Source organism: Macaca mulatta, chromosome 11 (genome assembly GCF_049350105.2).
Source record: "Macaca mulatta isolate MMU2019108-1 chromosome 11, T2T-MMU8v2.0, whole genome shotgun sequence".
Classification (NCBI taxonomy): Eukaryota; Metazoa; Chordata; class Mammalia; order Primates; family Cercopithecidae; genus Macaca; species Macaca mulatta.
In genome coordinates this window covers 38,030,332-38,035,367 of record NC_133416.1, presented here as the reverse complement: position 1 = coordinate 38,035,367, position 5,036 = coordinate 38,030,332, and positions in this window count along the sequence as shown.

Genomic DNA, 5,036 nt, shown 5'->3' with positions numbered 1-5,036 from the left:
ATTCCACAGAATGAAGGCTAGCAAAGAGATCCACGAAATACAGATGTAACTCTGTGAGATGAATTAACAGAACACTAAGCAGTTTCTCAGAAAGCTTCTTTCCAGATTTCATCTGAGGATATTTCCTTTTTCACCATAGCCCTCTATGGGCTTCCAAATATCACTTTGCCAATTCCACAAGAACTGTCTTAGCGAAAGGCTTCTTGAGGGGAAAGCTGTAACTCTGTGAGATGATTTCACAGAACACAAAGATGTTTCTCAGAAAGCTTCTTTCTCTTTGTTATCGGAGGATATTTCCTTTGGCTCTATAGTCTTCAAGGGATCCGAAATATCTGTTCTCAGATTCCACAGAAATAAGGCTAGCAAAGAGATCCACGAAATACAGGTGTAACTCTGTGAGTGGAAGTCACACATCACAGAGCAGTTTCTCAGAAAGCTTCTTTCCAGATTTCATCTGAGGATATTTCCATTTTCAACATAGCCCTCTATGGGCTTCCAAATATCACTTTGCCAATTACACAAGAAATGTCTAGCGAAAGGCTTCTTGAGAGGAAAGCTATAACTCTGTGAGATGATTTCACAGAACACAAAGAAATTTCTCAGAAAGCTTCTTTCTCTTTGTTATCGGAGGATATTTCCTTTGGCCCTGTAGTCTTCAAAGGGATCCAAAATACCTCTTCTCAGATCCAACAGAAATTAGGCTAGCAAAGAGATCCACGAAATACAGATGTAACTCTGTGAGTGGAAGTCACACATCACAGAGCAGTTTCTCAGAAAGCTTCTTTCCAGATTTCATCTGAGGATATTTCCTTTTTCAACATAGCCCTCTGGGCTTCCAAATATCACTTTGCCAATTCCACAAGAACTGTCTTAGCGAAAGGCTTCTTGAGGGGAAAGCTGTAACTCTGTGAGATGATTTCACAGAACACAAAGAAGTTTCTCAGAAAGCTTCTTTCTCTTTGTTATCGGAGGACATTTCCTTTGGCCCTATAGTCTTCAAAGGGATCCGAAATATCTGTTCTCAGATTCCACATAAATAAGGCTAGCAAAGAGATCCACGAAATACAGATGTAACTCTGTGAGATGAATTAACAGAACACTAAGGAGTTTCTCAGAAAGCTTCTTTCCAGATTTCATCTGAGGATATTTCCTTTTTCACCATAGCCTTCTATGGGCTTCCAAATATCACTTTGCCAATTCCACAAGAACTGTCTTAGCGAAAGGTTTCTTGAGGGGAAAGCTGTAACTCTGTGAGATGATTTCACAGAACACAAAGAAGTTTCTCAGAAAGTTTCTTTCTCTTTGTTATCGGAGGATATTTCCTTTGGCCCTATAGACTTCAAAGGGATCCGAAATATCTGTTCTCAGATTCCACAGAAATAAGGCTAGCAAAGAGATCCACGAAATACAGATGTAACTCTGTGAGATGATTTCACAGAACACTAAGCAGTTTCTCAGAAAGCTTCTTTCCAGATTTCCTCTGAGGATATTTCCTTTTTCACCATAGCCCTCTATGGGCTTCCAAATATCACTTTTCCAATTCCACAAGAACTGTCTAGCGAAAGGCATCTTGAGAGTAAAGCTATAACTCTGTGAGATGATTTCACAGAACACAAAGAAGTTTCTCAGAAAGCTTCTTTCTCTTTGTTATCGGAGGATATTTCCTTTGGCCCTGTAGTCTTCAAAGGGATCCAAAATACCTGTTCCCAGATTCCACAGAAATAAGGCTAGCAAAGAGATCCACGAAATACAAATATAACTCTGTGAGTGGAAGTCACACATCACAGAGCAGTTTCTGAGAAAGCTTCTTTCCAGATTTCATCTGAGGATATTTCCTTTTTCAACATAGCCCTCTATGGGCTTCCAAATATCACTTTGCCAATTCCACAAGAACTGTCTTAGCGAAAGGCTTCTTGAGGGGAAAGCTGTAACTCTGTGAGATGATTTCACAGAACACAAAGAAGTTTCTCAGAAAGCTTCCTTCTCTTTGTTATCGGAGGGTTTTTCCTTTGGCCCTATAGTCTTCAAAGGGATCCGAAATATCTGTTCTCAGATCCACAGAAATATGGCTAGGAAATGGATCTACGAAACACAGATGTAACTCTGTGAGATGAATTCACAGAACACTAAGCAGTTTCTCTGAAAGCTTCTTTCCAGATTTCATCTGTGAATATTTCCTTTTTCATCATGGCCCTCTATGGGCTTCCAAATATCACTTTGCCAATCCCACAAGAACTGTCTTAGCGAAAGGCTTCTTCAGGGGAAAGCTGTAACTCTGTGAGATGATTTCACAGAACACAAAGAAGTTTCTCAGAAAGCTTCTTTCTCTTTGTTATCGGAGAATATTTCCTTTGGCCCTATAGTCTTCAAAGGGATCCGAAATATCTGTTCTCCGATTCCACAGAAATAAGGCTAGCAAAGAGATCTACGAAACACAGATGTAACTCTTTGAGATGAATTCACAGAACACTAAGCAGTTTCTCAGAAAGCTTCTTTCCAGATTTCATCTGAGGATATTTCCTTTTCACCATAGCCCTCTATGGGCTTCCAAATATCACTTTGCCAATACCACAAGAACTGTCTTAGCGAAAGGCTTCTTGAGGGGAAAGCTGTAACTCTGTGAGATGATTTCACAGAACACAAAGAAGTTTCTCAGAAAGCTTCTTTCTCTTTGTTATCGGAGGATATTTCCTTTGGCCCTATAGTCTTCAAAGGGATCCGAAATATCTGTTCTCAGATTCCACAGAAATAAGGGTAGCAAAGAGATCTACGAAACACAGATTTAACTCTGTGAGATGAATTCACAGAACGCTAAGCAGTTTCTCAGAAAGCTGCTTTCCAGATTTCATCTGAGGATAATTCCTTTTTCACCATAGCCCTCTATGGGCTTCCAAATATCACTTTCCCAATCCCACAAGAACTGTCTTAGCGAAATGCTTCTTGAGGGGAAAGCTGTAACTCTGTGAGATGATTTCACAGAACACAAAGAAGTTTCTCAGAAAGCTTCTTTCTCTTTGTTATCGGAGGATATTTCCTTTGGCCCTATAGTCTTCAAAGGGATCCGAAATATCTGTTCTCAGATTCCACACAAATAAGGCTAGCAAAGAGATCCACGAAATACAGATGTAACTCTGTGAGATGATTTCACAGAACACTAAGCAGTTTCTCAGAAAGCTTCTTTCCAGATTTCATCTGAGGATATTTCCTTTTTCACCACAGCCCTCTATGGGCTTCCAAATATCACTTTTCCAATTCCAAAAGAACCCTCTAGCGAAAGGCTTCTTGAGAGGAAAGCTATAACTCTGTGAGATGATTTCACAGAACACAAAGAAGTTTCTCAGAAAGCTTCTTTCTCTTTGTTATCGGAGGATATTTCCTTTGGCCCTGTAGTCTTCAAAGGGATCCAAAATACCTGTTCTCAGATTCCACAGAAATAAGGCTAGCAAAGAGATCCACGAAATACACATTTCACTCTGTGAGTGGAAGTCACACATCACAGAGCAGTTTCTCAGAAAGCTTCTTTCCACATTTCATCTGAGGATATTTCCTTTTTCACCATAGCCCTCTATGGGCTTCCAAATATCACTTTGCCAATTCCACAAGAACGGTCTTAGCGAAAGGCTTCTTGAGGGGAAAGCTGTAACTCTGGGAGATGATTTCACTGAAAACAAAGAAGTTTCTCAGAAAGCTTCTTTCTCTTTGTTATTGGAGGATATTTCCTTTGACCCTATAGTCTTCAAAGGGATCCGAGATATCTGTTCTCAGATTCCACAGAAAGAAGGCTACCAAAGAGATCCACGAAACACAGATGTAACTCTGTGAGTGGAAGTCACACATCACAGAGCAGTTTCTCAGAAAGCTTCTTTCCAGATTTCATCTGAGGATATTTCCTTTTTCACCGTAGCCCTCTATGGGCTTCCAAATATCACTTTGCCAATTCCACAAGAACTGTCATAGCGAAAGGCTTCTTGAGGGGAAAGCTGTAACTCTGTGAGATGATTTCAAAGAACACAAAGAAGTTTCTCAGAAAGCTTCTTTCTCTTTGTTATCGGAGGATATTTCCTTTGGCCCTATAGTCTTCAAAGGGATCCGAAATATCTGTTCTCAGATTCCACAGAAATAAGGCTGGCAAAGACATCCACGAAATACAGATGTAACTCTGAGATGAATTAACAGAACACTAAGCAGTTTCTCAGAAAGCTTCTTTCCAGATTTCATCTGAGGATATTTCCTTTTTCACCATAGCCCTCTATGGGCTTCCAAATATCACTTTGCCAATTCCACAAGAACTGTCTTAGCGAAAGGCTTCTTGAGGGGAAAGCTGTAACTCTGTGAGATGATTTCACAGAACACAAAGAAGTTTCTCAGAAAGCTTCTTTCTCTTTGTTATCGGAGGATATTTCCTTTGGCTCTATAGTCTTCAAGGGATCCGAAATATCTGTTCTCAGATTCCACAGAAATAAGGCTAGCAAAGAGATCCACGAAATACAGGTGTAACTCTGTGAGTGGAAGTCACACATCACAGAGCAGTTTCTCAAAAAGCTTCTTTCCACATTTCATCTGAGGATATTTCCTTTTTCACCATAGCCCTCTATGGGCTTCCAAATATCACTTTGCCAATTCCACAAGTACTGTCTTAGCGAAAGGCTTTTTGAGGGGAAAGCTGTTACTCTGTGAGATGATTTCACAGAACACAAAGAAGTTTCTCAGAAAGCTTCTTTCTCTTTGTTATCGGAGGATATTTCCTTTGGCCCTATAGCCTTCAAAGGGATCCGAAATATCTGTTCTCAGATTCCACAGAAATAAGGCTAGCAAAGAGATCTACGAAACAGAGATTTAACTCGGTGAGATAAATTCACAGAACGCTAAGCAGTTTCTCAGAAAGCTGCTTTCCAGATTTCATCTGAGGATAATTCCTTTTTCACCATAGCCCTCTAAGGGCTTCCAAATATCACTTTGCCAATCCCACAAGAACTGTCTTAGCGAAAGGCTTCTTGAGGGGAAAGCTGTAACTCTGGGAGATGATTTCACTGAAA